This window comes from Aquarana catesbeiana, linkage group LG02, assembly GCF_042186555.1.
Source record: "Aquarana catesbeiana isolate 2022-GZ linkage group LG02, ASM4218655v1, whole genome shotgun sequence".
NCBI classification, from domain to species: Eukaryota; Metazoa; Chordata; class Amphibia; order Anura; family Ranidae; genus Aquarana; species Aquarana catesbeiana.
In genome coordinates, this window is record NC_133325.1 from 808,847,121 (window position 1) to 808,873,040 (window position 25,920).

Genomic DNA, 25,920 nt, shown 5'->3' on the forward strand with positions numbered 1-25,920 from the left:
CACTGGATAATTCTTTTCCGGAGGGGCAAGGCTCCTGCTCACATAAGCTATAGGCCTCAACTTCCCAGCCTGATGCTGATACAACACCCCTCCCAGTCCATCTCTACTGGCATCTACATGTAACTCATAAGGCAAACTGGGGTCAGCATAGGCCAACACAGGAGCTTCCATCAGGTTCTTCAGCCTCTTAAACGCCCCTTCACACAGGGGAGTCCACTGATCCTGTACAGATTCTCCTTTTCTTCGAGCACCGCTCTTCTTCATTTTCCACGCTGACCCATCATACTCCTCCGTTACCTTCTGCAACAACTCGTTAAGGGGTCGGGCAATAGTGGCGAAATTTTCCACAAACCTTCTGTAATAGGAGCAGAACCCCAAGAAGGATCTCAACTCCGTCACGGTTCTTGGCCGGGGCCAGCTGGTAACGGCTTCCAACTTTTTCGGGTCAGTAGCAACTCCTCCTGCTGAGACTACGTGTCCCAGATAAGTAACTGAGGTCCGGTAGAACTGACATTTTTCTAACGCCAGCTTCAACCCTTCCTCACATAGCCGGGAGAACACCTTCTCTAGTCGGGCCTCGTGTACTTCAAGGGTCTTCCCGAACACGATGATGTCATCCAGATACACCAAAACTTCCACTAGATTCATGTCTCCGACCGTCCTCTCCATAAGACGTTGGAAAGTGGCGGGAGCCCTCGACAGTCCCTGAGACATTCGGCTGAACACGTGGAACCCCAACGGGCATATGAAGGCTGTCTTTTCTTGATCCGCCGGATGCATGGGAATTTGATAATACCCGCTCTTTAGGTCCAACACACTGAACCACTTGGCCCCTGTAAGACACTGCAGCGCATCTTCAATGCGAGTGGTGGTATTTTGATCGGGTATCATACGCCAATTCAAAGTGCGGTAGTCAATGCACATACGAAGGGATCCATTCTACTTTCTCACCACTACAATGGGGGAAGCATAGGGACTCCTGGATTCTTGGATTACCCCCGACCTTTTTAATTCAGCTAGTTGTTCTCGTAGGTCTTCCAGGTCACTAAACGGTACTCACCGAGCCCTTTCTCGAAATGGCTTGTCTTCCTGAAGGCGAATCGTGTGCTTAGCACTCTTGGCACAACCCATGTCGAAATCATTTTGAGCGAACAACTTCTCCCACCTCTTCAACTGAGATTTCGCCCTTTCCTGCCACTGAGAAGGCAGATTCTCTGCACAGTGCTGTAACTCCTTTTCCAGACCTTGACCATCTTTCTCACCCTTCACCTCTTCTGGAAGCAAAGGATTGGCCGCACTGACTTGTCCCACTAGAATCCTGGGCCTCAGCGTGATGGGCTGGTCTGAGGTTCTTCAGTCGGATGGGCATTCTTCTGCTTCTTCTGTACAGATCCCGAGTGGGAACCAATTCAGGGACCATCTCCAGGCCTCTTGCTCTGACTTTCTCGTCCCGTTTCCAGAACTATAAAGGGTCCCGGCTGGTCCCACTTTAGTTTCACGGTAGCCTTCATTTGAGCAACCTCTCCCGGCCATAGTGTCCTGGCTTTACTCTCAAAGCTCCACAACCGTCCCACTTCTTCTCTCTGGGCTTTCTTCTCTCTGACCATTCGACGGTAGGCTTGTTGTAACTGTGGGTGGATCTTGTGGGCATAACCCCCTTCAGTGTCCAGAACAGCAAACAGCAGTCTCCGCACTAAAGCCGTATTCGTCCCCACCAATATGGAATTCCGCCCGGCTCCAGGGGGCCTGGGGCACACCACCGCCAGCATGTCAAAGGTTTCCTCTTTTCCTACAGCCGCCGGCCCAAATTATATTTGTATGGGAATATACCCATCATAAGGGCATCGAGTGGTTCCAATTCCCCAGATCTCGAACTCCTCCAACTTCCGGATGGGAATATGACTTAAGTGTCTATCATAAAAATCTCGATACAACAGAGTAACTTGTGCTCCTGTATCTAATAGAGCCTGCGTATACACTCCTTCAATCTGTACAGACACTATGGGAGATGGTCCTACTAGCCTTTCAGGAAAACTCTCTGACTGCCCCCTCTTGTTGACAAGGCGATTTCTTCTTCTTTAGGTGCTTATTTTTAGGTTGAAAGTTTTGGTCGCCACTCCTAGGCGCAGAGTTAGAGTTACTTTTAGCTATGTTCTCAGTGCGAGTCCCCTCGCTTGCATTTTTACAAGGCCCAACTGGAGTTTTAGTGACTGGTGAGGCATTGACTTTCTGCTCTCGGTCCCCTGACCCCGGTGTCGGGTTACTTGTCCATTCGTCCCTTTTCCGTAGACTCCGGAACTTCCTTTCCCTCCTTTCTTTTCCTTTGGAGCTCTGTTCTTTCGCAGGGTTCTCAGCTGGCTCCTTCACTGAGACCCTCTGAAGTTTCCCGCCGGCTACTCCTTCACTATCATCCTCAACATCCAGATCAGCTCCTTCAGCAATGCAGCATCTGAATCTTTCTGTGGGTAACGTGCCCGAAGATGCCCACCATCTCCACACTGATAGCATCGCCGGCTATCCACTCGTTCACTTGAGCTCTTGGCTTGTGCCCCCATTACTCAAAGCAATGCTTGCTGCAACAGAGATTTAGCCAGTAGCTCTTCTTCAGCCAATTTTGGTTGAGTCGGTGCTGACGAGGTCTCTTCTTTCAAAGGCGAACAGTGTTCTTCCCACCAGCATTCTTCTGCATCCACATCTTCCATGCCTTCCACAGATACTGACTGTGCGGTGGCCCTTCCACTTTTCGGCAAAGGATCTTTAGTCATGCGAGTCTCCCTGTTCTTTTCTTCCAAGATGGCCGCTTCTTCTCTGACCAACCCCATCAATTCAGGATAGGAAGGAATCTCATCAGCGCCTTTTTAAAAGCAACCGAAGGGCAATAGGGTGGTTCGGTCTGGCCCCTCTCAAAGTCCGATCCAATCTGACTTTATCTGCCTCTCTAGGGTCAACACCCTTCTTCATAATGATCTGATGTAAAATCTGATCTATACGGGCAATGTATGTGGACAGCTTCTCTCCCACCTTTGGGTGAGTGTGCACAAACCGATGAATCAGATCAGGTAAATTTTTAATCTTCCCGTACACAGCATGGAGGGAGGTAAGGTAATCTTTAGCACCACAATCTGGCTTCCCTCTTCGGAGGCTCCTAGTAACAACAGCTGCTGGACTTAACAAGCTTTCACTTATCCGTCTTCTTGCTAAATGTCCCGGGACATTCCAATCCTCCAAAGCCTGAGTAGCCTGATCCACCCAACTCTCAAAATCTTCCTCTCCTTCTGGCCTCGGTATTCGCCCTGAGAATATTGGTAGCTTCCGGTACTTCTCGTTCGTGGACATCTGGTGGCACTACCCCCGTAGGAGCTGCTAATTTGTTCGCTTTCCCACTTGCCATCCCAGACCCCTGAAGCTACCCTCGCCTCTGACACTTCGGGTTCCATGATGAGTAGTAATATGTAGACACAACAGAACTTTAAAGCAACTTCACAGTGCACAATATAGTATACATGTTTTGTAGTTACCTTACCCTCCTCTTGGCTGGTGATGAAGAGCAGTGGCGAAACTACCGCCATAGTGACACACGCAGTTGCTATGGGGCCTGCAGCCGAGTTGGGACCCGATGAGTGGCGTTGGTAGGCGGGTGGGGGCCGCACCGGGTGACACCCGCCACAGGGGTGACACCCTTGGGTAGCAGCAGCCGCACCGCTCGCTGTCCCTCAGCCGCGCGGACCAAAGCCACCTCCCCTCCTCTCTGTTTACATCCACAGAGGAGGAGGAGCCTGCGCACGAGCCTCGAGGGGCACACACCGCTGTGTGTATCTGGAGACTGTCAGCACTGTTCTGAGGTATGTAAGGGGGGGCGCGTCTATACTGCAGGGGGGTGTCTGCAATGCTGGGGGTGGTCTGTACTGAGGGGGGTGGTCTGTACTGAGGGGGGTGTCTGTACTGAGGGGGGTTTCTGTACTGCTGGGGGGTCTGTACTGCTAGGGGGGTCCTGCACTGAGGGGGGTGTCTGTACTGCTGGGGGTCCTGCACTGAGGGGGGGTGTCTTTACTGCTGGGGGGTCCTGCACTAAGGGGGGGTCTGTAATGCTGGGGGGGTCTCTGCACTGAGGTGGGGGGTGTCTGCACTGAGGTGGGGTCTGCACTAGGGGGGTGTCTGTACTGATGGAGGGTCTGCACTGAGGGGGGTCTGTAATGCTGGGGGGGTGTCTGTACTGATGGGGGGTCTGCACTGAGGGGGGTCTGTAATGCTGGGGGAGTGTCTGTACTGATGGGGGGTCTGCACTGAGGGGGGTCTGTAATGCTGGTGGGTGTCTGTACTGATGGGGGTCTGCACTGAGGGGGGTCTGTAATGCTGGGGGTGTCTGTACTGATGGGGGTCTGCACTGAGGGGGGTCTGCAATGCTGGGGGGTGTCTGTACTGATGGGGGTCTGCACTGAGGGGGGGTCTGTAATGCTGGGGGGGGTCTGCACTGGGGCAGTGTCTGTACTGATGGGGGGTCTGCACTGAGGGGGGTCTGTAATGCTGGGGGGTCTGCACTGAGAGAAGTGTCTGTAATGCTGGGGGGTCTGTAATGCTGGGGGGGTCTGCACTGGGGGGTGTCTGTACTGAGGGGGGTGGTCTGCACTGGGGGGATGTCTGTACTGCTGGGGGGGTTGGGTCCTGCACTGAGGGGTGTCTGTAATGCTGGGGAGTCTGCACTGAGTATTGGGTGTCTGTACTGATGGGGGTATTCATGTGTGTCTTTCAGGGGCTGCATACTAGGGGTGGGGAAAAAATCGATTTGAATCTTGAATCAAGTTGAGATTCAAATCTATTCAAATTTTCAGCAAATCGATTTTTTTAGATTTTTTAAAATTTTTACCAGGACCGGCGCTGACACCGCGGCAGTCCTGAGGAGCTGCGGGCAGGAGTTTTTAGGCGAGGCCGCTGCTTCGGCCTAGTCCGCGAGGCCTAAAAACTCCTGCCCGCAGCTCCTCAGGACTGCCGCGGTGTCTATCAAAAAAAAAAAAATTGGATTCGAATTGTGAATTGAGGTTTTTTTTTTTTTTTAAATCGCACATTTTTTTTTGGAGGAAATCGCCCAGCTCTACTGCATACTTTGTTGTTCAAAATTAATATAAGCTGCCTGGGTACTGTGCCACATGGGTGTGGTAATCTGTTATTCAATGGCATTAGTTCATTTTATTATTTTTTTTGTGGGGTGGGGGGGGGTGCATACAACATTTTGCTATGGGGCCCTGTGATTTCTAGCTACGCCCCTGATGAAGAGTAAAACAACACTCACACAGTTGTACTTAAATAGTAACCGTATTTACTGTAGTTGTATTAGAAGGGTTAAACTACAATGGTTGTACTGTCAGACCAACATAGTCTGACAGACAACTAAACTTTACAAAGGTACAATGTCTGAAATGATATATGAGAGGTATAACCAAGTAGAAAGGATGCCGTCAGAGGGAGTGTAGCTCACTTTAAGCACTGTCCTATTTCCTGCGCGCTTAAAGCTATACCATATCAAATGTTGACTTGATTTAGTATAATACAACACTAGGGAGCTCCCTCCTGTAATATCACACCACCCTGACATAGTAAAATAACCCAAGGCCTTATGTTTTGCTTAACAGTCCTTTATCTTCTTTCCTTCTGCTAGCAATGAGGTAATTTGGTAATCCAAGGGTAATGATTCCTTAAAGTAATCTGATATATAACGCAAAGTCCTGATGCAGCAGAGCTATAACTAACTTTGATGCAGTGACTTAGTGTTGAATCCTCTTGACTTTGCTTGTGGTACTACAGGTCCCAGCAACTCTATCTTGTGTAAACTGATGTATGAAAGTGCGTCAAGAAACTTGTGGGCCTCAGCCCTCTCACCCAACCAGGACAATGCTGTCAGGAGACTCCACTCTGATATGCAGGGTTCTTCCTCTGGCCGGCACTGCTGCGATGCTCCACTCCTGTCCACAAGACGTTCCGGAACTCCCAGATGACTCCGATAAGCTCCACTGGCTCCTTCCCAGTCCTGCCCCGTCGTCAGTCTAGCTCTGTGAGAAGTCACAATACCGCTGCTCGGATCGCTGTTCCGGGGAGGTACGCCGCGCTGTGCTGGAAATCTCACACAGATCCTTCCAGGCTGGCCATGTGGGTCCAAGAGACCTAAGATGGCCGCTCCCAGCCTTTTTTATAAGCTTCCCACAATGCAGTTCTGCTCCCCAAGGATCATGGGAGTCACTGTGCATTGTGGGCAGGTCAAGTTAATGTCCAGATATAAACAAACAAAAACTTCCAGGTCAACTTGAAAAGCGAAAAGAAAATAAAGATTCAGTCTTTTTGCACTTTGGCCGCTAGATGGCGCCAAAGGATAAGATATGACATTGACATTAAGTTACATCGAAAATGTGCCCCCGCTACAGTACCATTTACCAATTTGTTGTATTGTTCGGTTTACAAAATGGGAGCCATTGTCACTGTAAATCACGGAGGGGATCCCTTGATGTGGAATCACCTCTTTGATTAGTACTTTGGCTACTGACTGCCCATCTTGGTGTGTAATAGGAAAAACTTCCACCCATTTTATAAACATGTCAACAATAATCAGACAGAACTTTTTATTCTCACATTTGTCCCCCAGCGGAGCCCCCCTTACATCAGGTGTCCCCAGCGGAGCCCCCCTTACATCAGGTGTCCCCAGCGGAGCCCCCCTTACATCAGGTGTCCCCAGCGGAGCCCCCTTACATCAGATGTCCCCAGCGGAGCCCCCCTTACATCAGGTGTCCCCAGCAGAGCCTCCCCTTACATCAGGTGTCACCAGCAGAGCCCTCCCTACATCAGGTGTCCCCAGCGGTGCCCCCCAAATCCGTAAAAGGATTATTCATCGATAGTCAGGGTGTCAGTGGGGGAGGCTTATTGCAAGCCTCGGTCCCATACGGTGGTGGGCACTGCAGGTCTGCGATAGGATATAGGGAATTAGGAGCGGGTGCTGAAGTCAGAGGGTGAGCAGCGTCGGTGGGGTGGGAGAGTTCTCCAAAGTATGTGCAGGGGCTGTCGGTGCATTTGGTTTGTTGCGTTTTGTTCAGCCAATACTTGCTGAACTAAACTTCGGAGGACGGTCATATTATTGTCCTCCTCTTTGTACAAAACATAGTCTTTTTATGGTTTTCTGAATTTAACCTATGGTTAGCCTCCTCAAGCCATTTCTTTGCCTGGGGAAGACCTAATTTCTTCCTCTGCTTTCTACACAGTATTACACAACAATCCTTATTTAAAAATGCATCAAAATCATACTTTGTTTTCCACATCTTAAGAAATTTCACATTCTCTTTGTGTAGACTACACATATACTTAACATCTTCATTCATACCAACAGATTTTCCATGGATCATACCTATTTTGTTTATCGTGCACACGGAGCTCTTTTTTTGTTAATGTCTTCTCACAATGACACAACACACGCACACAGTATGTTATCGCTTGCAGTCACTCACAGACTTTCTAACCATGATATATCACTTCTAGATTACTGATCTTGTGTCCTGCTAAAACACTGGTGTCTTGTTACTTAATATTTCACTAACTTGTAGAGAACATTTACAGAATTACAAGGAGACTGAGTTCTCCCGACTGTTCTTTCATCCTATCAAAACATTTAATATTTCAATCCTTGATCCAAGGGTATTTATGTGCCTGCTCAGGGTTTATACAACATATGAGTCTGATTTGGATGCTGGGGTCCACCAAAATGTCCTCTGTTTGTTACCTTGAAATCTATCAGGCCACGCCCTTGTATCAACAGGGGATTCTTTAGGTTTTGATCTAGGAGTATTTATGTGTCCCCAAGGGATTTTCTGCAGCTTACAAGGATGTCAGGATCTAAGATCCAATCGACAAATTTCCTTTATCTGCACCCGGATATTAGTATGGGACCATACCCCTATATCAAATGACAATTAACCTGGAGAAACAAACAAGAACACACAAGAGAGAACACCCACAGTGCTTGACTGCCGCCAGGTCGCCCTGAGCGCGTCTTCCCAAAACGCGGGCTAGTCACTAGGTCTGCCCATCCAGGATGGCCACAGATGGATCTATACTGGGAATATGTGACCACTTATTTACCCTCAACAAGGGTAAAGCAGATAGAACATTCAATCAATCTCTATATTGTATGTAGTATTAAAATCCCTTATTCATTAAATTCCTAATCAAGTCTAACCCAATAGGTTAATAATAAAATAATAAAATAAAAATCTTACCTTGTCCTGAGAGCGGTCTCTTGTGCTGATCCGATAAGTCACTGCCCGGGAGGTACTAGTTCAGCGGACCGGCCTCTCTTTAACGTTCAAATTAAGATGGAGGACTTACAGTTTTGCCGTATGGTCATTGGTCACTGAGTTGATCCAGTGCGTCTCGGGAACTTGGATTTCCGGCTCTTGAAGGACCAAATTGTTATGGAAATACATCACTGTCTAAGACCGTCTTTGGGAATCAAGATAACATTTATTGCATATGCAAGAGAAATGAATTACATTTGCATTACAAGCTCATGTGGTGTCATTTCATTTCTGAAGAGAATATTGTAGTTATAGGCCCTGTACACCCCCTTTCCTGTTAGAAAAATGTCCAGTCATATTTTATTTTCAACTTTATTCTGAATACAACAGGAAAGGTGAAAGTATCCGTCACAGACTTTTACATTCACAATTGTTATACAGGATACTGATTTGGAAAACTCCCTAAGCCATTTACAAACAACGGGATGTTTCAAATAATGCAAGTCTAAGCATATTATAACTAGAGCTATAAGGCCATATTCATATCAAATGATGTTTTCATAGAGGACATTTAAAGTATAATTTCTCTACCATATAAGTCGCTGATCGCCGCCATTACCAGTATAGTGTCAGAGCTGTGTAAATTTTAGTATATATCCCATAGTTTGTAGACGTTATAACTTTTACACATCCAATTATTATACGCTTATTGGGATTTTTGTAGCAGAATACATATTGGCCTAAATCTATGAGGAAATTTGATTTTATTGGATATGTTTTACAACAAAGTAGAATCTAAGTCTCCAGTCAACGTCCATTGTTCGAGCACCTCCTCTGTTTGAGAAGACTCCTTTCTATTTTATATTGATGGACTCCAGAGCATAACACATTGCATTATAGACATTTTTGTATATCTCACATGTTTTCGTATTGTGTTGATTCACAATCACTTTTAGGTTTTTTATGTCACAGATTTATATTTGTTCCATACATGATTTCAGTTTTTGTTTGGGACTCTAGCGCTGCACTTGTTTTACATATTTGTTGGTGTGACTTGGTTTGTTTGTGTGTCAGCTGCTGTTCACTTTATTAATAATTCTTTGGGTCAGCGCAGCATTTCCCCCCTCATCACTACATAAATATTTTTTAGCTGGCCAATTAACTGTGGCGCACCGTTGGTTGACCACACCTTCGAATGACGCTGCGGTGTCGTTGGAGGCGGCATGTGTGGGTTCATATGAAGCACTATCCCACTTGGTATATAGGGGTTTACGGGCCCCCTACCCTCTGACGCTCTCCATGCGCTCTGTAATTAGGGCATGGTCCGTGACTCAGGGGCTCCGGTCTTCTTTTTCTCCAAATGCATATCTTTTGGGAATGCCTACAGGTCAAAGCATACAGGCAGGATGTAGCAGGCTGCATAAGGTCGGTCACTTCTATTTCGATTCCCATGACAGTTGAGGTATGCTTACTGCATCTGGTAGAGCCCCTAGCTACTACCAGGGCTATTAGAACTCTTCTTACCCTATTGTTGTTTTATGCCAAAAAGAGGATTATTCTCTCCTGGAAGAGTTCCTCAGCCCCAACCCTGGAGTCCTGGAAGGCATTGGTTAATAAGGCAGTACCATTTTATAAAGCCACTTATTTGAGTAGGGGGGCACTGACCAAATTTGACAAAGTGTGGGGGGGTTGGATGGCATCGGTGGATACGGTATCAGACTAATTACAGATAACCTATAGCTATTAATATTGGTGTATGAGGCCACAAAGGAAGATGTATATGACTGACATACAGGAGAAATATTGATAATTCTGCATTAGGATAACTGGTCACTTGTAGGGGGGAGAGTTGTTTCTTCATACGAAAATCTTGGTGCTGTGGGGGGGGGAGCCGGGTCATGCTTTGGACTGTATTTAGCATCACGACCCAAGTTGTTAGGCAGCGAGGGTGCGGTGTCTCCTAGTGCCTTCCTCCAGTTGGAGGCCAACTTGGACAGTATATATCTGGGCAAAAGCTTTGTTGTTTGGGAGGGGGGGGTTCCAAATTTATGTTTGATTTATGTCTGTGTTTTTGTATGTAAATGTCCACTGGCAACTGTGTTATAGTTGGTGGTTGTCAGCTGCAAATGTGGCCTGTTATTTGTATGCTTAAAAAATGAATAAAAAAGAATTTTCAAAAAAAAAAACATTATAAACACTTTTTTCCTTTTTTTTAATAAATTATCCCATTCCCTGTTCTCAGCTGCATAAGAGCAGGGGAAGGAGAAACAGCAGTCCACTGATCTTCCCAGTGAAAGGCTGTGCCGGGGGGGGGGGGGGCAGTTGGGGGCGTCAGGACAAGTCAAATCATTGGAGGAGAGCAGGCCGATTTCTTAGCACGGCCAGAAAACTGTCCACACTGTGCTCTTATGCCTGGTGTGGTCAGTATGTAATAGGAAAGCAGAGGGACTGGAAGGCTTTTGCACAAAGGAAGCAATACAAAGAACAGAAAACTTTCTCATACCAGTACATGGGACAGCAGTCACATATCAGGAATAGGGAATGTTGGGTTTACATATTCTTTAACCGCTTGCCGACCGGCTCACGCACGTCGGCAGAAGGGCACGTACAGGCATATTACGTTGCCCTTTAAGAAGCGGCTTGCTGGCGCAAGCACACGCCACAAGCTCCTTGAGTGTGATCGCGGGTCCCACGGACTCGATGTCCGTGGGGATACCTGCGATCATCTCACGCAGAGGAAGAACGGGGAAATGCTGATGTAAACAAGCATTTTCCCATTCTGCCTAGTGACAGGATACCTGTAATCGGGAGTGGTGATCAGTGTCGTGTCACACATAGCCCCTCCCCCCACAGTTGAAATCACTCCCTAGGACACACATTTTTAATCGCACCGATCGCTGTATTAATGCCAATGGTCCCAAAATAGTGTCATAAGTGTCCGATCTGTCCGCCATAATGTCGCAGTCACGATAAAAAAAAAAAAAAAGAAATAAAATATCGCAGATTGCCGCCATTACTAGTACAAAAAAAATTATTAATAAAAATTCCATAAACTATCCCCTATTTTGTAGACGCTATAAATTTTGTGCAAACCAATCAAAAAACGCTTATTGCGATTTTATTTTTTTACCAAAAATATGTAAAAGACTACATCGGCCTAAACTGAGGAAAAAACCCTAGTTAGACTTACCGGTAACGGTATTTCTACGAGTCTTTCAGGACAGCACCTGGAGAGAGCGCAGCTCCACCCACTTTTCCCAGGAAACACTGCAGTCAGTTTTTTCTTTAAAGACCGGACACTTCCACCATGGCCTCAGTTGTTCATAGAGTACCTCCAGCCATGCTGAAATTAGATAAGCAGAACATAGCAATAACACCACATTTTTATAAAACAATTAGGGCGGGTCATCGGTGCTGTCCTGAAAGACTCGTAGAAATACCGTTACCGGTAAGTCTAACTAGGGTTTTTCTCCCCTCGTCTTTCAGGACAGCACCTGGAGATGATAAAAGAGTACTTACTCTAGGGTGGGACCACCGCCTGCAGGACCTTCCTGCCAAAAGATTGATCCGCTGCTGATAGCAAGTCCAACCTGTAGTGGCGGGTGAAGGTGGAGAAGCTTGTCCACGTGGCCGCTTTACAGATCCGGCCTGGAGAAGCCCCCGCTCTTTCCGCCCAGGACGTTGCTACTGCCCTTGTTGAATGGGCCATTACCCCTTTGGGAGGATCAGCCCCTGCAGCCCTGTAGGCTTCACTGATCGCCATTCTAAGCCATCTGCCTATAGTGCTTTTAGAAGCACAATGACCCTTGCGTGGTCCAGAAAAAAGAATAAAAAGAGAATTTGTCTTCCTAAACTCTCTCGTAATCTCTAAATAATGGAGTAAACATCTTCTCACATCCAGGGTATGAAAAGCCTCCTCTTTAGAGTTGGATGGTGTAGGACAAAAAGTAGGTAAAACTATCTCTTGTGCCCTATCAAAAAAGGTTGCGACCTTTGGCAAGAAACCCGGGTCAGTTTTCAGCACTACCCGGTCTGAAAATATCAAACAAAAGGGTTCTATTATAGATAGAGCCTGTAACTCACTAATTCTTCTGGCTGAGGTAACTGCTACCAAAAGAACCAGCTTAAGGGTCCATACTTTTAAAGTTGCTTCCTGTGGTGGCTCAAAAGGTGTTCTGATCAACCCTTGTAGCACCAGGGATAAATCCCATTTAGGGAAAGATTTGAAAGGTACCGGCCTAAGCCTGGCCAATGCTTTGAAAAATCTCACTATAAATGGTTCTTGAGATAACTTCCTCTCAAGAAACACTGACAAGGCAGCTACCTGGACCTTCAGGGTACTGGCTGCCAGCCCCATCTCCATACCCTCATTGAGAAACTCTAAAATTGAGGGCAACTCCTGTGGTGAACATTTTTTAGTCATGCACCAGGAATTAAACCGCTTCCATGTCTTAAAATAAATACCCCTGGTAACCTTCTTTCGGCTATTTAACAGGGTTGACACCAGCTTATCTGAGAAGCCCCTTCTTTTTAGCAGCTGCTCCTCAGTAACCAACCTGTCAGCCTGAGCTGGTTGACATTTGGATGCTGAAGGGGTCCCTGGGATAGCAGATCCTTTCGAAGTGGGAGAACCCAATGTGGTTCCACTGCCAACCTCTGAATGGTTGCAAACCAGGGCCTCTTGGGCCAAAAAGGAGCCACTAGGATCAAACTCGTGGTCTCTCGCTGTAGTTTTTTCAACACCCAAGGGATCATTTGAAAGGGGGGAAAGGCGTAGCACAAGTGGAAGTTCCATGGTTGTGCCAGCGCATCCAAACCTTTCACCTGATCTTGCCTGTTTAGTGAGTAATAGGCCCTCACCTTTGCATTCTTGTGGGATGCGAACAGGTCTATCTGAGGAGTTCCCCATTTCTTTGTTAATTCCTGGAATACCTCCTTGTTCAGACTCCATTCTGCCTCTAGTATCCTTTCTCTGCTTAGAAAGTCGGCCACTAGATTCAGCTCTCCTTTTAGGTGTACAGCTGTTAGGGACTTTACGTTGCCTTCCGCCCAGGATAGCAACTGAACTGACAAGGCTAGCAAGACCTTGCTTCTCGTGCCCCCCTGTCTTGTAACATATGCCACTGCTGTGGCATTGTCTGATAGCACCTGAACATGATGCCCCCTGACTATTTCCTCGAAAGCCCAAAGTCCTAGGAGAATAGCCCTTAGTTCCCTCCAATTGGAGGATCTCCTGGCTTCCCTTTTTGTCCAATTGCCCTGAGCCATCTGTCCTTCCAGGTGGGCGCCCCACCCCCAGGAACTCGCATCTGTTGTTAATCTCCTCTCCTGGGGAAAACACCAGAGCAGGCCCTTGTTCAGATTGGAGTGGCTCCTCCACCACCAGAGCTTCCTCTGAACTCGGGGAGATATCGTTATCATCTTTTCTAGGGACTCTCCATAAGACCAATTTTTCAAAATTGTCTGTTGAAGTTCCCTTGCGTGCAAACATGCCCACTGTACTGCAGGTATTGCTGCAGTAAGGAGCCCCAAAACAGACATCACCGCCCTGATAGAAATTGGCAGGTTTGTCTGGGCCTTTTTTACAGCGTTCTGAAGCTTTATTATCTTCTCCTCTGGGAGATACATTTTTCCCTGTATGGAGTCGATAGTGTAACCTAGAAAGGTTATTGCCTGTGATGGGATCATGTTCGATTTTTCCTCGTTTATTAGCCACCCCAGGCTCTCCAGATGCCTCCTTGTCCTTTGTAGATCTCTCTCCAATATGTGCCTTGATTTGGCAAATATTAGCAGATCGTCGAGATATGGGACAATCGAGATTCCTTCTATTCTGAGAGGGGCTAAGGCCTCCGCCAGAATTTTTGTAAATATCCTCGGAGAGTATGACAGCCCGAAAGGGAGAGCTCTGAATTGCAGATGTAGGACAGACCCCCCTATCCTGATCGCAAATCTGAGGTGCTTTTGTGATGCTGGGGCTATAGGCACATGGAGATATGCATCTCTTAGGTCTATGGATCAGGAGACCCTTTACCGAAAAAATCGTATCCATCTTGAAGTTTTTGTACCTGACCGCTCTGTTGAGTATCTTCAGGTTCAGGATTAATCTGAACTTGCCTGAAGGCTTCTTCACCAGAAAAATGTGTGAATAGCACCCCTGTTCTACCTCGTTGGGGGGAACATTTACTACCACCTTCTGCTGAATTAACTCCTGAAGAATTGCTGACATTGCTGTAAGCTTTTCCGGGTCTCTGGGAGCCTGAGTTAAATAAAACCGAACCGGAGGGGGTTGGGCAAACTCCAGTCCGTAACCCTCCCTTATAGTTTTTAGGATAAATGGACTGTCTGTTATCCTCTGCCACTGTGGGAAGAAGGTTTGCAACCTTGCTCCCATAGACTGGGGACCGTCACTGGCTCTTTGTATTTGGGGTAGGGGGGCGAAAGAGTACCCCTGACTTGCCCCTGCCTCTCTGAGACCTCCAAGGTCTTTTATATCCTGTCTCCTTTGAGTCTGTGGTTTTCCGAAAAGGACGAAAATTTTTGTTGCCCTGAGGAACCACCTTTTTCTTAATGGGGAAGGCCTTCTTTTTGTCCGCCGTTCTCTCAAGAATGGCTTCAAGACCTGGGCCAAAAACCAAATCCCCCTCAAAGGGTAAGACTGGGAACGAGGTACTGAGCTGCCTGCGGCTGGACGTTTGTCAAGGCAGGATTTAAATGACTCAAAAGTCTCCGCCAAATCCTTCCTAAATGAGCTCAGTAAGTCCTGCTGAACCACAGGTACACTAGGAGTGGTTTCCTCCTTCACTAAGTATGCAATACATTCTTTGCATAACACTTTTGCCCAAGACTCTTTAAGCACATTTTTACAAGATGGGCATTTTCTTTTAACAGGAGAAGACGAATGCTTGGTCTTTTCTTTTGCCTTCTGAAATACACAAACAGAAACACCTATAAACAGCATGCTGAAAAAAGAGTGGAAGAGCTAACAATTTAACCCCCCTCCTTCACTCAGCCAGTAAATCCCCCCACAGATTTACTTCACAATCTTAAACATATTTACTTCCTGCTTCAATACACAGGAAGAATGCTGCAGGCTCTTTAAAACATTTACCAAAGAGGGAACTAAAACATGCCCATAGAGTAAGTTACAGAGACACGCTGTCCCCGCTTACCTGGGCCTGGCTGACTTGTGTGGCTCCTGCTCCTGCCACCACCGATTGTTCCTCCTCCATATTGTCAGGATTTGCAATGGCGTTTGGTGCTTGCTTTTAAACTTTCCCGGTCCACTCGCCGCTGCGAGGGCCGGAAATGACGTCAGCCGGAAGAGACCTGCCCTCCCCTCCTGCGTTCCAGCGGCCGGAACCGGAAGCCGCGTCGCGCCGCTGGAGGTCCCGCCCCTGGCCGTAGTGACGCACTCGCCACCGGAACCCGGAAGGCTGAGCCATGGGGTTGAAGAGGAGACGCCGCTCCTACCAAGCTAGCCGCCGGTCTAAAGGAGCTGGGACCCCCCGCAGCCTGACCCTCGCCGGGTATGAAGAGGGGAGGACACCGGAGCAACCCCCGCACGTGAAGGGAAGAAGCTGGGCTGGCCTGCCACAGAAAAAACCAACATCGGTATGCCCCAAACTCTCTCCACCTGGAGACAGCGCAGCACACCCCTGGTTCCCTGCAGCGCTTCCACCATGGCGAAGAAAACACTACAACTGAGGCCTTGGTGGAAGCGTCCGGTCTTTAAAGAAAAAACTGACTGCAGTGTTTCCTGGGAAAAGTGGGTGGAGCTGCGCTCTCTCCAGGTGCTGTCCTGAAAGACGAGGGGAGAAAAAATCTTTTTTTTATATATTTTTTGGGGATATTTATTATAGCAAAAAGTAAAAAATTAGTTTTTTTCAAAATTGTCGCTCTATCTTTGTTTATAGCACAAAAAATTAAAACTGCAGAGGTGACCAAATACCACCAAAAGAAAGCTCTATTTGTGGGAAAAAAAGGACTTCAATTTTGTTTGAGAGCCACGTCACACGACCACGCAATTGTCAGTTAAAGCGACGCAGTGCCGAATCGCAAAACGTGCTGTGGTCTTTGGCCAGCCAAATGGTCCGGGCTGAAGTGGTTAAGCTGGGTATACACATTCAGTCTTTTGTTCAACAAGTGGGCTCAACTAACAAAATAAATAAATCTGAGAAATCCCTGCATCAACACAAACAATGTGGATCCGGGGGATCTCTACCACTGAGCTATTGTATTCTGACAGCAGGGACTCCCTCACCAGAGTACACTGATCAGTGCTGCAGCCATTGGCTGAAAGCACTGAATGAATGCTGGTTTTCCAGCATTATCATGCTGGTCACTAGACTGGCTTCTGTTGAACAGACAGCGGTACACACGGACCAAAAGTCAGCCGGTTCTTGCTGAAGCAGATGATTTTTGGTCCATGTAGACCCTGCTTTAAGCTGGACATACACTGATTGACTTACAGACTACATTCAGTCAGTGGGCGGCCCTGTTGGCACCCAGCCTTCTTCTATCCGACAATCACAAGGAGTCAGGTGGAATTCTCAGCCAAACAACTACTACAGGCAATCAGCTACAGTCACTGTCCGGCAGCACCCGCTGTATTCTGACAGCTGCTGCACTAGTTACTGTGGAAAGAGCAATCTGTTTTTTTTTTATCCTTTACCCCAAAGTTATTGGCTGTAGAATTTTGTGACACTCAAAGATTTTGTAAATGTCTAAGGTGATTGTATTAATAAGTGTAGTAAACTGGCCAGCTGATTTCAAAGAAAGTGTGATTTTTTTTTTATACACAATGGCATCAAAAATACAAAATAAATACAAAAAGTAAAATAAATATTACAGTTCAGTTTAAGCAAAATACGAGGAAAAATAAAAGTTAGAAGAATATAGTTCTACCATGTGATTCAAGCAAGCATATATCGGCCTTCTGAGTAAAAAAGAAGTGAAGTGTTCCGAGGGTCCGTTCACACTAGAATAGGGTGCAGGAAACCTGCGTTCTTGTGAAGTTTCCCACACCACATTCCAATTGCACCGCCTCTGTGATCTGCAGCAGGTGTCAGAGCAAAGTTAATGACACCCCAAACGCAGGTCACAAACACAGGGTGTTTGCCAGTTACGACCCACACCGGATCACATGGTACAAAAGTACCATGCGGTCCGGTTGCAGTGTTTCAAAAGATAATGCATGCACTACTTTTGGAGCGGTGTGGTGCAATTTTAGTGGATTCAAAATGAATGGGTTGAAATCGCACAGAACTGCATATGAATCATACAGAAACCGCACATGCAGTTCCTAGTGTGAATGGGCCCTAAAAGAGAGAGAACATCTGTCTTGTGTATGTCAATGTATATGGATGTAAGTAAATACAGTATATGAAGGAATGTGTGTCTTTGAGTCTTTTTGTGTCCCTGACCCTTCCAATTCCAGGCATTTTTTTATATGTTTATATAGTGGCAATAGTGTTCTCCTATGTATCCAGAGACCACCCTTTGCAGAGTAAATTCACTAAGGTAAGGGGGGGTTCCCTGCTATAAGGGGGGAACCTTTATATAAGTGCCCCCTTACATTATTGTATTCACTCCCCCCTTACATCAGTGACCCCCTCAAGCTGGCCTGGCAGCGCTGTCACTGACCTCTCAGGTGCACAGTGCAGGGCTCAGTCTCCTCTCCACAGTCCACACACACTCCTCCTGTGACCCCCATCCAGGCGACACTCCCACTCTTGACTTCTCTTCAGACCCCCTCAGAGACGGCAGACATGATAAAAGATGAGATATAGTCAGAGATTGCAGACATAATACAAGAGATGGTTAGAGGCTACGGACATGGTACAGGAGGTAGTCAGAGGATGCAGACATGGTACAGGAGGTAGTCAGAGGATGCAGACATGGTACAGGAGGTAGTCAGAGGATGCAGACATGGTACAGGAGATGGTCAGAGGATGCAGACATGGTACAGGAGATGGTCAGAGGATGCAGACATGGTACAGGAGATGGTCAGAGGATGCAGACATGGTACAGGAGATGGTCAGAGGATGCAGACATGGTACAGGAGGTGGTCAGAGGATGTAGACATAATACAGGAGATGGTTAGAGGAAGCGGACATGGTACAAGAGATGGTTAGAGGAAGCGGACATAGTACAAGAGATGGTTAGAGGAAGCGGACATGGTACAAGAGATGGTTAGAGGTAGCGGACATGGTTTAGAGGAAGTGGACATGGTACAAGAGATGGTTAGAGGTAGCGGACATAGTTTAGAGGATGCAGACATGGTACAAGAGATGGTTAGAAGATGCGGACATGGTACAAGAGATAGTAAGGGGATGCAGACATGGTACAAGAGATGGTTAGAGCATGCGGACATAGTACAAGAGATGGTTAGAGGCTGCAGACAGCCATATTTTTTACGGCCATTGGCAACACTGCCCCACACAGTAGTGTCCTCCTCTGCCTCCATCCTTCACCCTCCCCCCACAGCAGAGTCCTCCTCTGTCCACCTTAATATACCCCCCACAGCACTTACCCCCCCAAGCGTATACGAGCTTTTCCGAGCCTGGCATGCTAAGGAACAGAGCATGCACAGTTGCACGTCGGCCCGCAGCCATCTATTTTACGGGCGCCACTGCCCGTAATGGGCATTTATGGGCAGCACGAAAATGGGCTGAAATTTACAGGCTGCCCGTAAATTACGGACGGTTGGCAACACTGATGTCCATCCGTGGAGTCATTAAGAAGGAAACACTTGTACAAACTCTGGAGACCAGCATCCTACAACCCCAGTACCTGGACATGGGGGAGGCTTCCCTCTTATAGGCAATTTACACCCGAACGGAGGGAGCTTCATCACAGGAGAGGCTGAACCTGTGCGGATAGGCTAGATGAATCCGGTGAGGTGAGGTCAAAAATAAAAATTATTTGCTTTAAACAGCTGCATAACTGGCTGAGCATTGCAAGAAAAAAAAAAAGAGAATGCCGCCTTGAAGGAATTGACTCATTTATATAGTATAGTATAGTATAGGTCCTGTGTTTGGGTAGGGGGGCAGAGCCTGTACCCATACATATATCATGTCATGCTTGTGTCAGAAAAAATTGAAAATCGTATACTTACCTTTCCGTAATTTTCCTTTCCTGGTGCATCTTCACAGCCCGATATGACTGGTTAACTATAAACCAAAGACAGACTCGGCTCACAGCATTCTCTATAACTGTCACCATTTGGGTGGGAATCTGTATTCTGCAATGAAGATGCACCAGAAAAGGAAAATTACGGAAAGGGGAGTATACAATTTTCCATTTTCCTGGTGCCTCATGGCAACGTACAATGGGAACTAACTCGTTATACGGGAGGGTGCAAGAAAAAAAATTGTAATGGTCAGTAGCGCAGTATGCACAATACATTTTCCAAATTCTACTGTTGTGAGCCAGGTTCACCTAATAAAGTGTAATGAAGGGATCTTGGGAAGACCATATTGATGACTTGCAAATAGCCTCAATAGACACTTGGCACTGCTCTGTCCACAGAGCTGGCACTGCCCTAGTTGAATGTGCTCTTAAATCCTCCGGAACAGGAAAGTCTTGTGAAGAGTAGGCTCTTTTAATTGTCAATCTAGGTGTTGACTGTATGTGTTAATGCTGACTGACCCTGCCTTAAGCCATGCTGGAACCAAGCACAGATTTCAGCTTTCCTAAATGAAAAGGTAGCTGCCAAGCAGGTCAGAGTTATATCAACATCCAGGGGATGTGGTTCTCTCACTCAACCAAGAAAGATGGCAAATTGACTTCCTGGTTAAAGTGGAAGGAGAAAGACACCCCATGGATAAAAGCAGTCTGGAGTTTTAGGACTATTCTGTCCGGGTAAAGCATTAGGTGAGGCTCCTTAAGTACAAAGATTGCAGCTCTGACACCCTTTTCACAGAGGTTGTAGCAACCAGAAATACAATCTTCAGGGTTACATTGCAGAGTGTAGCCAATTCTCTAGGATAGAAATGAGGCCTTGATAGATCTGAGGACCATAAGCAAGTCCCACATAGGGAACAATGGTTTCCTGGCAGGTCTATAACTTCATGCAAGTCTTTTAAGAATTGCACCACTAAAGGGTTAAAGTGGATGTAAACCCGATTTTTTTTTTTTTTTCATACTGTAGAGTATACGATTTCCTATCATTTGAGCCCAGCAATCCTCTTTTATTGTTCAGTGAGAAAAATCTTGACAAACTGAGAAAAACGTTGTCAAATCCTCCCCCTTGCTGTCAGTGACAGGTGATTTACATATCTTGTGCACTAGCCTAAGACACAGGCAGTATTTTTAAGTTCCCTCCCCCCACTCCTTTCTTCAGCAGCTCTGCAAGGATTGGCTGTTCCACACCTCACCATGATTGGCCATGCTGAAGTCATGTGGTTACTTTTCTGTCTTTTCATTGGATGTTAGAGATCATAGCAGAAGTTCAGTGTTAGAAATACACAGGAGAAAATGTATATTGATAAGGACTGTAGAGGTGGGCGGGGAGTCTGACATCACGACTCCACCCACTGAGCTCCAGACAACAGACCCGCCCACAGAATCTGCAGTTTTTCGGGTCTAATAACAGACAGAGGGAAGACATTTGACAGGTAAAGATACATGCAGGAGGCCTGTTTATCCTTATAAATAACCCCTATGGCAGTAGTTTAGAAAGGATGACATTGGGTTTACATCCACTTTAAGGACTCCTTAAACCCCTGTAAGTGCAGACAAGGCTGACCTTTGAACTTTAATATATTTAAACATACTTATATGAACCTAGGCCCCTGTTCAGCCCCAGTTGTAAGAAATGCAGAACCTTGGCTAGTTTAGGTGATAAAAGACTCCAGGCTTTTGATGTGTAAGATCTGCATATTCTCTGATAAGTCTTATTCACGGAGACCTCTCTGGCTTGACCCAAGGCACCCACTACATGCACTGAGCACTCTTGACATGGCAGCTTCTGCCTCTCAACTTCCATGCCATCAAAAGCAGTCTCTTGGAGCTGGATGGCAAAACTGGCTATGAGAGAGCAGATCCATCATCACTGGCAGAGGCAGTGGGGACTCAATGCTTAACTGTAGGAGAGACAGACACTAGAGCCTCCTAAGCCAAAATAGTATAATTGCAATTATTGATACAGGAAGCTCCATTGACAGCCTAAGAATTCTACCCTTCTACTGCGGTCTAGGCAAAATACAACTCTTGCTCCTCTTATAAAAAGAGTGAATGACAGAACGACTTTGAACGCTACTCTCAGTTCGAGAGCATTCAATACTATGCCTCATAATCTGAACATCTCATGACCACCTGATGTAATAATGTTCCATTTGAAAACAACAATTGGTCAGTTTTGAAGAACCAAGGATACTCAGGCAATGTTCTGCTTGAAGAGACTTTGCTTTCAAAGCACCTTTGACTCTATTAGAGGACTGATCTTCCCTTGTGGAAGTTCTACTGAAATTTTCCCCGTCACTATTGCAGACAGTAAGACCTAGTGAATGCCGTGGGGGAAGTGTACAGATTGAAGGGGAGGCACTGAAACTGGTAGAGGAATTGAGGATGGATTGGGAGAAGTAGGTGTCTGATAAACTTACAAAGCATCCAATCTCCCACCTTTATCAATAGAATTGATTGGAGGTTCTCCATCTTGCACGACTCCAAATTTCTGTGCTTGTTGAGTTTTTTCAACTTTAGCACTGGGCACAGATTACTGGATTTAGATTTTTTTTCCCGCTAGGAACAGAGGTGAACCGAATCCTCATCGCCTCTGGGCACTTGGAACATTCACGATTGCTAATTTTTTTTTATTTAAACCGGCCTAAAACTGGACCAGAATTGTTTACTTTTCCATCAAATCTGGTAGCCTGGCTGACTGGAAGAGATCGGAAGATGGACAACCCTTAAACTTCCACCAATTTCACACCAATATAGCTGATATGGCCCACTGATCCTGAATATTTTCCATCCAGGTGTGTGAGCAAAGCTTTACACAGGCAGCCCTTGGATGAGTGCACCCTTAAAAGAACTTCTGTTGGTCTCCCAAGACAAGTGCCTTAAATTTTTAAGGCTTCAACAATGAAGCTGGGTACTTCTCCAGTTCCTTTACTAATCTTTTCCCAGTCCGTAGGATTTTGCCTCCTTGTATCTACTTGGAAGTTGCCGTCTGTATATAGTTACATATAATATAGTATAGTAGGTGAGGTTGAAAAAAGACACACGTCCATCAAGTCCAACCTATGTGTGTGATTATGTGTCATTATTACATTACATATCCCTGTATATTGCGGTCATTCAGGTTATTATCTAATAGTTTCTTGAAGCTATCAATGCTCCCCGCTGAGACCACCGCCTGTGGAAGGGAATTCCACATCCTTGCCACTCTTGCAGTAAAGAACCCTCTACGTAGTTTAAGGTTAAACCTCTTTTCTTCTAATTGTAATGAGTGGCCACGAGTCTTGTTAAACTCTCTTCTGCGAAAAAGTTTTATCCCTATTGTGGGATATGCTGGACCTTTCTGATTTTTCTGTTTTGTCAGATGATATCGCCCTGACCTGCTAGTGGTCACCCTTGAGATGGCTGTATCCTGTCTACTCCCGAATATATTAGATTGTCTGGTATCTTGCACCAGTTTTATGTTTAAGGTGGAATCCGCCGACCACGGCTTCAGCCATAATGCCCTGCTTGCTGTGACCTCAGGGAACGCTGCTCTTGAAAAACATCAATTGACGTCTACTGACATATCCGCCACAGGGTCTCCCGCCAATTTAAGCTCTTACAAAGTTGTTACCACATTGTCTCTTCACTTCCTCCAGAAGGGCTTCTTTAAAGGGTAACTCCACTTTCCCTTTCAATCTGCAGGGCTGTATTTTTCTGTAAAATGCAATATGGCTATCTGGAGTTGTTCTGTTCACAGAATGTGTGCAGAACTCCCCCCTGAAACATAATTTCCTGCTTGTGTAATTGGCATCTAAAGGGATGCAGACCCTGCCACTTTCCTCAGAGACCTGCAGGTGCAGCAGCTGGTTGATAAGTATGAAACCACTCCTATTAGACCCACGCAGCACATGGACTGTTTTTTGCTGGTCTGGAGGCACCTGCAGATGCTACAGTACATAGGAGCGCTTCAGATCTAGATCTAATTTTCAGACTAGAGCCTTCTTGAATGTAACACCAAGGTTACGTGTCTTGCCAGCTGCATTATTGAGGCAACCACTATCGGAAGAGACCGCAGCAGGTTGCCCTTTAGCTTTTTCAGGGTATACAGTTTTAACAACCTGTTTATACAGGCCTTTTTCTCTGACCCCCTTCCATTTTTTCTGGATTAACTCCTCCAGTTGTTCAGTGAAGGGAAAAAATTTGTACTTTCTAACCTTGCGGAGTGTTTCCTCCATTTCACTCCAGGCAATTGCGTCCTTAACTGCCCTTGCAAAAGGCTCTATTGGGCAATCGTCAAAGCCTGTGGCCCCTTTAATGCCTTCTTCCTCCGACAAGCTTTCCAATTTGGACACCACCTACTAGCTCTGGTTGGAAGTGCTAAGCAATTCAGCCACCGACTCGGGAGTACAGGCTTCATGTATCAACTCCTTGGCCAATTTTTTAGTTAAGGTGGCTACTTTCAAGACATCCACTCCTTTGTCAATTGTCGCTTCCTCCAAGAGGACTTGACATACTAGCTTGTCAGGCAATGACTTTCCACCACAAATGCAGCAACCATTAGGGCTGGTAACCTGTGGTGTTTGTAAATGGGGAGCAATAATAATGAGAGGTAAGATGATGACTTTGATCAATGTTGTCTGGATGTCTGCACCTAAATGGTGACTATTCTGGCTTTTAGAAGGCTCCCTCCATCTTGAGGTCGCTGCTGGGCTGTATACTGCTTGTTCCAGGCAGACTTGACATACTAGCTTGGCTTGCAATGACTTTTCACCACAAATGCAGCAACTATTAGGGCTGGTAACCTATGGTGTTTGTAAACGGGGAACAATAATAATGAGAGGTGAGATGATGACCATGATCAACATTGCTTGGATGTCTGCTCTTAGCTGGCGACTTGTCTTGACCTTTAAAAGGCTCTCTCCATCTTGTGGTCCTTATAGATATTGACTCTCTTTTTCTCAATCTTCACTACTTACCTAACCCCTATAACTTAAAAGCAATAGGTGGTCTGACTGGGCAGCGTTCCCCATAGAAACAGAGCGAAGCTGCAGACTGAAATGAAAAACAGCATGACACAATGATCCCAGAGGAAGCATTGAGAAGGAGATAGGAGGAGCCAAGGGGAATGCTATAAAGAGCACAGTGATTTCAGAACAACACTAAGAAGGAGATAGGAAAAGCCCAGGTGAATGTCATAAAAAGGGGAAAACATACCTGCAAACAATAACCACATAAGCATCCAGCAGTAGAGAACTCCACCATGTGTTGCCCAAAAATGCCATAAAACCATTTAAAACTCATATTTTGCCATTAGTGATGATATCAGTGCCTGAGCATGCTCAGATCGCCATCCTGGAAAAGCTCTAGCCAGGAAACTAGCCACAGAGGCCGCATGACTTCCTGCCTTTCTTGCTCAGAGTGTACTTGCACAGCTGCAGCCATCTTGGAAATGGCAAATGCCCACAAAACAGAGAAAAGAAGTGGAAAGCAAAGGGAAAACGCTGTCAATTATGTCAAAGCTTGTTTAAAGCTTTCTTTAACAGGCCTGCATCACCAGAATGGGGCTCCAACCATATACCATATTCATCGGCGTATAACACGCACCCCAAGTTTAGGAGCAAATTTTTAAGGAAAAAACTTACATTTAAATGCCCATCAATGCAGCCTTATTTGTGTCCATCTGCAGCCTTGTCCGTGTCATTTGCAGCCTTGCAGCCTTGTCCGTGTCATTTGCAGCCTCATCAGTGTCCATCTGCAGCCTTGCCCAGGCTGCAGTTAAACTGCAGTGACTTGTCAGTGTCACTGCAGTTTAAATATGGCACCGCCGAGATACACAGAGCTGGTCCTGTGTATCTCAGCTCGTCTCGCAGTCCCGCCCAGTCCCACCCTATGATGGACATAACACAGGTCCAATGGCGGGACTGGGCGTGACTGTGAGCAGAGGCAAGCGCCGCCGATATACATACATAGCCGAGTGTACTCGGCTCCGCTCACAGTCACGACCAGTTCCTGTGTTATGTCCATCATAGGGCGGGACTAGGCGTGGCTGTGAGTGGAACTAGCTGAGCCTATCCAAGTACACTCGGCTATGTATGTATATCGGTGGCGCTCGCTCCTCTGCTCACAATCGGCGGGGATCGGCGTATAACATGCACCCATGATTTTCCCCTGATTTTAAGGGGAAAAAAGTATGTGTTATACGCCGATAAATACAGTAGCTCATTTAGAGGCTGTACAGGAAGGGCTTCCACCCAGGAGAAGCTGAACCTGGCTGGGGCAACAAATGGTAAGGGATACCTTGCAACTCCAGTCCTGATCAGGTGTAGACAAAAAGGAGAATGCTACGAGCCGGGTCTGTCCTTGATTTATAGTTAACCAGTCCTATCAGGCTGTGGGAGCGGAGCCACAATCCACTGTATGCCGCCATGATGCATCACGTTTTTGTAGAGTTTCTTGGAGTGTTGTTCCAACAGAAAAACCACTG

At 46.4% G+C, this 25,920-nt stretch overlaps 1 protein-coding gene across 1 annotated transcript in view; it reads left to right on the plus strand.

Annotated features, from left to right (window-relative positions):
- Window positions 1-25,920, plus strand: part of LOC141130160 (uncharacterized) — a 147,903-nt gene that overhangs the window by 6,011 nt on the left and 115,972 nt on the right. The gene's annotated exons all lie outside the window — the stretch shown is intronic.